The 12032-nt window shown below is 34.0% G+C and overlaps 1 pseudogene; it reads right to left on the bottom strand.

The window, feature by feature from the left end:
* Positions 1-2059: 2059 nt before the first annotated feature.
* LOC138751228 (NADH-ubiquinone oxidoreductase chain 2-like) lies at positions 2060-5130 on the bottom strand (annotated as a pseudogene).
* Between the last annotated feature and the right edge of the window lie 6902 nt (positions 5131-12032).

Raw genomic sequence — 12032 nt, 5'->3', positions numbered from 1 at the left:
ATGGATTTAATGGATAAATGCCTGTAGGTGGTCAACATCCTCCTAATTCTGGAGTTGGTGCTAGGCTTGAGTGATAAAAGGCTCAGAAGAAACCTAGGAAGAAGAATACTTCTGATAAAATAAATAGGATTATTCCATAGCGGAGTCCTTTTTGTACTGGTATGGTGTGGTGGCCTTGGAAGGTTCCTTCTCGGATTACGTCTCGTCATCATTGGATTATGGTTAAGATTATTAGGATAAATCCTAGAATTAATAATAATGGTTTATGAAAGTGAAATCAGATAGCTAGGCCAGATGTTATTAGTAATGCGGCTATAGCTCCTGTTAATGGTCATGGGCTTTGATCTACTATATGATATGGATGTGCTTGGTGTGCCATTAAATGTTTTCTTGTAAATAAAGGCTTAATAAGAGTACAAATACGTAAGCTTGGATTATTGCTACGGCTACTTCTAGTATAGTTAATAAGAACAAAATTAGTGATGTTAGTAAAGCTACTGTTGGTATTACATTAATCAATGTGAATGCTGCAGTTGCAATTAATTGTATGAGCAGGTGCCCAGCTGTTAAGTTTGCAGTTAGTCGGACTCCTAGTGCTAGTGGTCGGATAAATAAACTAATTGTTTCAATGAAAATTAGAATTGGTACTAGTAAGGTTGGTGTTCCTTCTGGAAGTAAATGGGCTAGTGAAGAGGTTGGTTGATTTAATAGTCCAATTAGAACTGTGGTTAATCATAAAGGGATAGCGAATGCTATATTTAATGATAGTTGTGTTGTTGGGGTAAATGTATATGGAAGAAGTCCTAATAAATTTATTGTAATTAAGAATAATATTAATGCTATAAGGATTATAGCTCATTTATGTCCATTTAAATTAATAGGTTGTATTAATTGATATGTAAATCGGTTAATAAATCATTCTTGTAAGGTCATAAGTCGGTTATTAATTCAACGATTTGATGAATTTAATAATGTTATTCATGGAATTATAATTGCTAGGGCAATTAGTGGAATTCCTATTAATGAGGGGCTTAAGAATTGGTTAAAAAAGGTTAGGGTCATGGTCAGTATCAAGATTTTGGTTTAGGTTTTTTTGTATTTTCAAGCTTAGGATACTTAATAAATAGGTGATTTATTACTTTTTGTGTTATAATTGTTAGGAAAAATAGTCATGAAAATAAGAAGATTAAGAACCATGGATTTGGGTTTAATTGTGGCATATCATTAAGGGTGGTAGGAGGTCACCATTATTTAGCTTAAAAGGCTAATGCTATAATCCTATTTTAGCTTCTTAATGAAGATTCTTCTAGTATTAATGAAGATCAGTTTTCGAAATGTTCAAGTGGGACTGATTCAACTACAATTGGTATGAAAGTATGGTTAGCGCCACAGATTTCTGAACATTGTCCGTAGAAAATACCTGGTCGTGAAATAATGAAGGCAGTTTGATTTAAACGTCCTGGTACTGCATCTATTTTAATTCCTAGTGCGGGTACTGCTCATGAGTGTAAAACATCTTCGGCAGTGATGAGTATTCGGATTGGGGATTCTATTGGTACTACTATTCGGTGATCCGTTTCTAGGAGGCGGAACTGACCTGGGTTAAGGTCTTCTGTTTGGATTATGTATGAGTCAAATTCTAAATTTTCATAATCTGTATATTCGTAGCTTCAATATCATTGATGTCCTAGGGCTTTAATTGTAATATGTGGATCATTAATTTCGTCTATTAAGTATAAAATTCGTAATGATGGTAGGGCAATTAAGATTAGGATAACTGCTGGTAAAATTGTTCATACAATTTCAATTTCTTGTGAGTCTAAAATGTATTTATTAGTAAGTTTGGTAGATACTATTGCTAAAATAATATAGAGAACGAGTGAGCTAATTAAGAAAACGATTATTAATGTGTGGTCGTGGAAGTGGAGGAGTTCTTCTATTACTGGAGATGCTGCGTCTTGGAATCCTAATTGTGAAGGGTGTGCCATTATAAGATTTGTGGGGTTTTAACCCACAGTTTTACCTTGACAAGGTAATGTGTTACTATTATACTAAAATCTTGAAGAAAGTGACAGAGTGGTGATGTGATTGGCTTGAAACCAATATATGGGGGTTCAATTCCTTCCTTTCTTGTATTAATACATAGGACGTTGGATTTGAACAAATGGTGGTTCTTCAAAGGTATGATTAGGTGGTGGACAGCCGTGAAGTCATTCTACATTTGTATGTGGTAAATCAATAGTTAATACTTCACGTTTTGAGGCGAATGCTTCTCATAAAATGTATAGGAGTATAATTACGGCAACTAGGGAAATTATTGAGCCGATGGATGATACAACATTTCAGAGGGTATAAGCATCTGGATAATCTGAGTAGCGACGTGGTATTCCGGCTAAACCAAGAAAATGTTGTGGGAAAAATGTTAGGTTTACTCCAATAAATATTACTAGAAATTGTATTTTAGTTCAGGTTGAATTGAGTGTATACCCGGAAATTAGGGGGAATCAGTGAATGAATCCTGCTATAATTGCAAATACCGCTCCTATTGATAGGACGTAATGAAAGTGTGCTACAACATAGTATGTATCATGTAAAACAATATCAAGTGATGAATTAGCTAGAACAATTCCTGTTAAACCACCAATAGTAAATAGGAAGATAAATCCTAATGCTCATAGAAGGGGTGTTTCTCATTTAATAGATCCTCCATGGAGTGTTGCTAATCAGCTAAATACTTTAACTCCAGTGGGAATGGCAATGATTATGGTGGCTGAAGTAAAGTAGGCACGGGTATCAACGTCTATTCCAGCGGTAAATATATGATGGGCTCATACAATAAAACCAAGTAGTCCAATTGCTATTATTGCTCAAACTATTCCTATATAACCGAATGGTTCTTTTTTTCCGGAATAGTAAGCGACTACGTGTGAGATTATACCAAATCCTGGTAAAATTAAGATGTAAACTTCTGGGTGGCCAAAAAATCAGAATAGATGTTGATATAAGATTGGATCACCACCTCCTGCTGGATCAAAAAAGGTTGTATTAAGATTTCGGTCTGTTAATAATATAGTAATACCTGCTGCTAAGACTGGTAAAGATAAGAGTAATAGAATTGTGGTTACAAGTAATGATCATACGAAAAGGGGTGTTTGGTATTGTGTAATTGATGGGGATTTTATATTAATAATTGTGGTAATAAAATTAATGGATGCTAAGATAGATGAAATTCCAGCTAAATGTAATGAGAAAATTGTTAAATCAACTGATGCTCCTGCATGGGCGAGATTACCAGCAAGAGGGGGATAAACTGTTCAGCCGGTGCCAGCGCCGGCTTCTACTCCTGCAGAAGCTAGTAGTAATAAAAAGGATGGGGGAAGTAATCAGAAACTTATATTATTTAATCGTGGAAAAGCTATGTCTGGGGCTCCAATTATTAGTGGGGTTAATCAGTTGCCAAATCCACCAATTATAATTGGTATAACCATAAAAAAGATTATAACAAAGGCATGAGCAGTAACAATTACATTATAGATTTGATCATCACCCAGTAAAGTACCTGGTTGGCTCAATTCGGTTCGAATTAATAGGCTCAAACCAGTTCCCACTATTCCTGCTCAAGCACCGAAGATCAAGTATAGGGTGCCAATATCTTTATGATTTGTAGAGAATAATCAGCGATTAATTGCCACAGGTAAGATGGCCGAGTTTAAAGCAGCGGATTGTAGCTCCGTAGAGAGAGGTATAAATCCTCTTCTTATCAGAATAGTCTTGTAGTATAAATGTTTACAGACGATTGCAAATCGTGAAAAGGAGAGAGATCTCCCGGGGCTTCTCCCGCCTTTGCCCCTTACGGCGGGAGAAGCTGGATAGATGTTCGTAGGATTGAACGCTTAGCTGTTAACTAAGAATTTATAGGATCGAGGCCTGTCTATCTAGTAAGGTTTTAGCTTAATTAAAGTGTCTGGGTTGCATTCAGAAGATGTGAGATAAAGTCTTGCAAATCTTAAATCAGAAGTTAAGAGGGTTTCACTTTTATTTAAAGCTTTGAAGGCTTTTGGTTTTGTTAACCTAAACTTCTTATTATAGGGTTAGTATAAATATTATGGGGGTTAATGGTAGAAGTATAATTGATATTATTGTGGATAAAGTTAGTAATGTGTTTGGTTTGGATGTAGGTGATTGTCATGTTGATGTTGATAAAGTTAGGTTGGGGGAGATGGTTAATGTGATTATATAACATAATCGTAAGTAGAAGAATAGGCTTAATAATGTTGCTAAAGTTATGATAGTGGTTGTAAATATTATGTTTTGTTTAGTTAATTCTTCAATAATTAATCATTTTGGTATAAAGCCGGATAGGGGAGGTAATCCTCCTAATGATAGGAGAGAGGTAAGGAAAATTGGTGTGATTAGTTGTGTTTTTATTCCAGATGGTGCGATGGATTCAATTTTTGTGGAGTTAATATATATTAATATTAAGAATATGGAGGAGGTTATAATCAAATAGATAATTAGATTTAATATTATGAGGTTAGGTATGTAGTGTAAAATAGATATTATCCATCCTAGATGTGCGATTGATGAATAGGCTAGGATTTTTCGTAGTTGTGTTTGGTTTAGTCCTCCTCATCCTCCTACAACGATTGATGTTAATCCAAGAATTGTTAATAAATGTGGGTTGAGTGTTTGGTGTAATTGAAATAGGATTGCTAATGGTGCAAGTTTTTGTCATGTTGCTAGAATTATACCTGTTGGTAAATTAATTCCTTGTATTACTTCTGGTAGTCAGAAGTGTATTGGTGCTAGTCCTAGTTTTAGGGCTAGGGCTAATGTAATAAATATTGTTGTTGTTTGGTTTGTTATTTGGGTTAGTTCTCATTGTCCAGTCAGTCATGCATTGATGGTTCCTCCAAATAGGAGTATTGCAGAGGCTGTGGCTTGTGTGATGAAGTATTTGGTGGAGGCTTCTACTGCTCGTGGGTGGTGTTTATAAATTATTAATGGAATGATGGCTATGGTATTAATTTCAAGGCCTATTCAGATTAATAATCAATTTGTTATTGTGAATGTTATTAGGGTTCCTATGATTAGGCTAAGGATAAGGATTAGTAGGATAAATGGATTCATTAGTAGAGGAAGGATTTTAACCAACATGGTTGGGGTATGGGCCCAAAAGCTTATTTAGCTGACTTTACTTAGTGGATAGTATAATGAAGTACTTAGGGTTTTGATCTCTAAGGTATAGGTTCAAGTCCTATTTCTCTAGGAAGGGGAATGATTTTAACATTCATGATTTACTCTATCAAAGTAACCCTTTAGTTCAGGCACTCTTCCTTTTGTTTATGTTAGTGGTGGTAGGCTTGCTATGGCGATTGGAAATGAAATATGTCATATGATAAGTGCTAGTGTTAATGGTAAAAAATTTTTTCATACTAAATGTATGAGTTGGTCATATCGAAATCGTGGATATGAGGCTCGGATTCATAGAAAAAGAATGGTTAATAGGGCTGTCTTGATTATTAGGCTGAAGGTGGTAAGTTCTGGTATTATTATATTATATGATGTTCCTATAAATAGGATAATTGATAATGTATTTATTATTAAAATGTTTGAGTATTCTGCTAGGAAGAATAAGGCGAATGGTCCTGCAGCGTATTCAATGTTGAAGCCTGAGACTAGTTCTGATTCACCTTCAGTAAGGTCGAAAGGAGCTCGGTTAGTTTCTGCTAATGTTGAGATATATCATATTATGGCTAATGGTCAGGTTGGTAGAATTAATCAGGTACTTTCTTGAGTTAAATTAAATGTATGTAGGGTAAAGCCTCCTGTTATGATAATAAGGGACAGTAGAATTAGGCCTAATGTGATTTCATATGAGATGGTTTGTGCTACAGCGCGTAGTGCTCCTATTAGAGCATATTTTGAGTTTGAAGCTCAGCCTGAGGCTAGGATTGTATATACTGTTAGGCTTGAGATTGCTAGGATAAATAATAAACCTAAATTGATGTTTATGATTGCGTGTGGTATTGGTAATGGTATTCATATTAAAAGGGCAAGTGTTAGTGCTATGGTTGGGGCTAGTAGGAAGAGTGTTTGTGAGGAGAAAGATGGTATAATTGGTTCTTTTGTAAATAATTTTAGGCCGTCTGCAATGGGTTGTAAAATGCCATAAGGTCCAATGATGTTAGGTCCTTTACGTAGTTGTATATAGCCTAATACTTTTCGTTCTAGTAGTGTTAAGAAGGCTGTAGCTAAAAGTACTGGGATAATGTATATTAATGGATTAATAATGTGGATAAATACGTAGTTTAACATAGTTAGGAAGAGGATTTGAACCTCTGGATGAAGGAGCTTAGGTCCTTTGCAATTACCAGTCTCTGCCACCCTAACTAATCATTATTTTTGATTAATATATAATCTTTATTACTTATTTGAGTTTTTTTCAATAAGTGGAAGGGAAGCATGCTTTAAGCATTGGCTTCATTTTCTCGGTCCTTTCGTACTGGGGAAAATATTATTATAGATAGAAACTGACCTGGATTGCTCCGGTCTGAACTCAGATCACGTAGGACTATTAATCGTTGAACAAACGAACCCTTAATAGCGGTTGCACCATTAGGATGTCCTGATCCAACATCGAGGTCGTAAACCTTTTCGTCGATATGGACTCTTAGAAAAGATTGCGCTGTTATCCCTAGGGTAACTTGGTTCATTGATCAAGAATAGGTCTTGGGTCATGTGTCGTCAGATGTTCTGTAAATTAGAATGGTAATTCTATTTTTTAAGTATTGAATACTTAATCGATTAGGGGGTTTTTTTGTACCCCTTGGTCGCCCCAACCAAAAATGTTAAATTATATTAAGTTATTTATTAAGTCCATGGATATTAGTGGGTTACTTATTAATTTAATTATTTTAAGCTCCATAGGGTCTTCTCGTCTTATAGTTATATCCTCGCTTCTGCACGTGGAGATTAATTTCATTGATTGGAAAATAGAGACAGATAAACTCTCGTTATGCCTTTCATACGGGTCTTCAATTAAAAGACAAGTGATTACGCTACCTTTGCACGGTCAGGGTACCGCGGCCGTTAAATGTTTCACAGGGCAGGCGGGACCTCTTATATTTATAACACAAGAGGCGATGTTTTTGGTAAACAGGCGGAGTTAGGTGTTTGCCGAGTTCCTTTATTTTCTTTTAATCTTTCCTATATAACACACCGGTGTAGGATTAACGTTTATTTTATAATATGAATTTCTAGTTATTTATTAATTTTATAATTACCTCTAGTTGGTGGCGGTTAATTACCAGTGATTTAATTCTGTCTGGTGTACACTAGTGTTAGGAGAGGTTTAATTCCTCTTATTACTCATTTTAGCATAATTTCTTTTATTGAATATAAAATAACCCAATATTATTAAGGGGATTTAGATTAATTATCAGTATTTTATTTTGTTAATAGTTTGGAGCTGTGACGCTTGCTTGACAGGTGGCTGCTTTTAGGCCCACTGATTTAATTTAAATTTTATTAATGTGATCTTTATTCTCCTAATAAAGTTGTTTCTTTGTTCAAAAGAGGTGTACCTCTTTTAAATAACTATTAATTATTACATTAGGTCTTTTAAGATTTTTCTTATATGATTTAATGAATAGTTAATGCAGAACTAAGGTTCTTTTTTTGGGTAACCAGCTATCACTAAACTCGGTAGGTTTGTTGCCTCTACTTGGGAGTCTTCCCACTCTTTTGCAACAGAGAAGGGTTTGCACTATTTGCTGCTCCGAAGTAGCTCGTATAGTTTCGGGAGGATAAACTAAAAGTCTTTTTGCCTATTTATTCTGGCTAAATCATGATGCGAAAGGTACAAGGTTTAATCTTTACTTTTTATTACTTTAAGATTATTTCATTTCTCTTTCAACTTTCCCTTGCGGTACTTTTTCTATGGCTCTAATTTTTGGTTCTATCGCCTATACTGAAAAGATTTAAAATGTTTTAGTTAAAGGTTAGAAGTTTTAGTTTAATATTTAAATATTGTTAAAGTTTTAATGGTGAATAGGCTAGTTTTAAGGTTCAAAATAGCTCGGATTGCACGAGTATCTTCTCGGTGTAAGGGAGATGCTTTGATTTTTAGCTATATTTTGGTTATTCCAAGTGCACTTTCCAGTACACTTACCATGTTACGACTTGCCTCCTCTTATATTTTTTCTTTTTTTATTTAAGTTTAGATTTAAGTTTGAGGAGAGTGACGGGCGGTGTGTGCACTCTTCAGAGCCGTCTTCAGGATAATGTGCTTATTTATCTTTACTGCTAAATCCACCTTATTAAGTATTTTTCATTTATTGTCCGTTTTTTCTTTATAGAAAATGTAGCCCATTTCTTTCCACTCCATTCGCTACACCTCGACCTGACGTATTGAATATATTATTCATTTTGCTTACTGTTGTTCCTTCATAGGGTGAGCTGATGACGGCGGTATATAGGCGGTAAAGGCAAGGAGTGGTGAGGTTTAACGTGGATTATCGGTTATAGAACAGGCTCCTCTAGGTGGATCTGAAGAACCGCCAAGTCCTTTGGGTTTTAAGCTAGCGCTTATAGTTCTCAGGCGAATAGGTTAGTAAATACTTATTTATTTATAATTAAACATAGTAGGGTATCTAATCCTAGTTTGGGTTTTAATTGTCGTGAGGTCAAAGTATCAAATTTGTTAAAGTCACTTTCGTTGATGATTTTTTTTATTTATAAGTGCGTATAACAGCTTTATTAAAGTCTTAACTTTAGAATGAATTGAGAATTTTTAATCACCCTTTACGCCGTAAAGTATTAATATGGGTTACTCGTATAACCGCGGTGGCTGGCACGAGATTTACCAACCCTTATAACTGTAACTAATTCAAGCTTTCGCTTATTATATAATATTTATTACTGCTGAGTACCCTTGGGGGTGTGGCTGAGCGAGGTGTCATGGGCTATGATACAATATATGTGCCTGATACCAGCATCTAAACAAATAATAGTCTGTTTAGGGCGTATTCACTGGATTGCTGAAACTTGCATGTATAAATTGAGTTAAAATTAATACTGAGTCTAGGACCAAAACTGCAGTGCTTGTGAAAGTTTTTAAAATTTTATCTTAGCATCTTCAGTGCCATGCTTTAAAATTAAGCTACACTAGCATGCATGTGTAACACTATATACAATGACGCATTTTACACTTTGTCATTAAACCCAAAAGTATACATCGGCCCTCGTTTTAGGGGTTTTTCGAGGATAACCATGTATATTGGGGGGAGGGGGGGTTTTTCCAAAAAAATGTTTTATTCTTTTTTTTTTTTTTCGTTTTCGTTTCTAAGACCAGGGGCACCTATATAATATATTTATGTCCAATAAATCTTTCCATGTGGTAAAGAAATGAATGCTCTTAACATTAATTAAAAATTATATGATGAATTAATATGATTATTAATAATAATTCTTTCTTAAATTCATGTTGATTTATTCATCCTAAATATCTCATATAATTATAATTATTGTCCTATGATGTACATTCTTAGTTTACTTGACAATCATTAACCATGAATTAATAAGTAATGGTTAAATCATGATATGTCGAGGATAACACAAGTTTAATTGAGTGAGTCGTTACCAACCCTCGAGGGTTTGTTATTGCTTCATTCCCCCCAAAAAAGACTGGGAGGGCTAGAAATCTTGAGACGATTAAGAGTAGAATGACAATTAAGGGAACTAGTGGAGATGGAGTCCTGATACGACAAGAGAGTAATACCTTACAAGGGTGCCAAATGCCAATATTTGAGCAATTATAGGGGATTAATCTATTACCGTACCACAAACCGTGCAAAGGTATCTATATTAGGGTATTGTTGATTTCTTACCAACCCTCATTAAACGTTGGTTAAATACTGATTATATTAGTTAAAATAGTATGTATTAATCTAATGGTAAATAGTATAATGAGGTAATTGTGATAAATTTAAGTAATGAAATATTGGAAAATCATAATTATGAGGTCTAAGGTTATTATGTAATGAAGATGGGGAAAATCTGTTAATGATTATTAAACATAGTATGTAATGAAGATGGGGAAAATCTATTAATGATTATTAAGCATAGTATGTATATATGTCTAATTTCATAATGTGTGATCTGACTGGAAAATGGAAAATTTGTGTTTTGGCTGTAATCATACTGATATATTGTAGTATTAGCAGTAATATTAGGGCCCAATGAGTCGGTCTTGTTTTGGTTGGGGTTTTGTTGTTTAGGTTTCTTTTAAAACCGATAATGTTTTGAAGTCTATTATTGATGGGTGCTTATTTTATAGTTTGTTTTGAGTTTTATAGTTCTTTACTATGAGATATGTTTTGAATAATGGGTAGTGTTTTATTAAAGGTTAGGATTTACTTCTCTTCCCCCGACACTCTAAATATTAGGGTAAGATTTTAATAAGATATTACGTTTTTTCAGGGGGTATTTTAATTAAAATTTTGGCTTTGGGTGTCAAGGATAGGAGTTTAAATCTTTTCCCCCTGAAAAAGGTTATTAGATGGTCGTGGGGGGTGACGTAAATCATCAATTGGTACGAGTTTTTCCGTATCAATTGATGATGTTTTGTATTAATGAAGTTTTAGGTGTGTTATTATAATAAATTGAGAGTAGGTCTGTTTTTGGTTTAATATTAGTCTTTGTGTTAGGTATTTGGACGGTTATAATTTGTTTTTCATTCGGTAATGTGTAATAGTTAGGAATGGGATGAAGAATAGTATAGGTGAGAACAATTTTAATATGTGGTTATTCGGTTGGTTGTCCTATGAGAAAAGGAATTATACTGATATGTTATAGTATTAGTAGTAATGGTGGGTTTAATGGGTTGATCTTGTTTTGGTTGGGTTTTAAAGGTTTGGTTGTTTAGGTTTCTTTTAAAAACCGATATAAATGTTTTGAAGTCTATTATTGATGGGTGCTTATTTTATAGTTTGTTTTGAGTTTATAGTTCTTTACTATGAGATATGTTTTGAATAATGGGTAGTGTTTTATTAAAGGTTAGGATTTACTTCTCTTCCCCCGACACTCTAAATATTAGGGTAAGATTTTAATAAGATATTACGTTTTTTCAGGGGGTATTTTAATTAAGATTTTGGTTTTGGATAGGAGTTTGGATCTTTTTTCCCTTGAAAAAAGGTTATTAGATGGTCGTGGGGGGTGACGTAAATCATCAATTGGTACGAGTTTTTCCGTATCAATTGATGATGTTTTGTATTAATGAAGTTTTAGGTGTGTTATTATAATAAATTGAGAGTAGGTCTGTTTTTGGTTTAATATTAGTCTTTGTGTTAGGTATTTGGACGGTTATAATTTGTTTTTCATTCGGTAATGTGTAATAGTTAGGAATGGGATGAAGAATAGTATAGGTGAGAACAATTTTAATATGTGGTTATTCGGTTGGTTGTCCTATGAGAAAAGGAATTATACTGATATGTTATAGTATTAGTAGTAATGGTGGGTTTAATGGGTTGATCTTGTTTTGGTTGGGTTTTAAAGGTTTGGTTGTTTAGGTTTCTTTTAAAAACCGATATAAATGTTTTGAAGTCTATTATTGATGGGTGCTTATTTTATAGTTTGTTTTGAGTTTATAGTTCTTTACTATGAGATATGTTTTGAATAATGGGTAGTGTTTTATTAAAGGTTAGGATTTACTTCTCTTCCCCCGACACTCTAAATATTAGGGTAAGATTTTAATAAGATATTACGTTTTTTCAGGGGGTATTTTAATTAAGATTTTGGTTTTGGATAGGAGTTTGGATCTTTTTTCCCTTGAAAAAAGGTTATTAGATGGTCGTGGGGGGTGACGTAAATCATCAATTGGTACGAGTTTTTCCGTATCAATTGATGATGTTTTGTATTAATGAAGTTTTAGGTGTGTTATTATAATAAATTGAGAGTAGGTCTGTTTTTGGTTTAATATTAGTCTTTGTGTTAGGTATTTGGACGGTTATAATTTGTTTTTCATTCGGTAA

Source organism: Narcine bancroftii, unplaced genomic scaffold (assembly GCF_036971445.1).
Source record: "Narcine bancroftii isolate sNarBan1 unplaced genomic scaffold, sNarBan1.hap1 Scaffold_88, whole genome shotgun sequence".
Classification (NCBI taxonomy): domain Eukaryota; kingdom Metazoa; phylum Chordata; class Chondrichthyes; order Torpediniformes; family Narcinidae; genus Narcine; species Narcine bancroftii.
The sequence above is the reverse complement of the archived record's forward strand: the minus strand, read 5'-3'. Positions and strand labels throughout refer to the sequence as shown.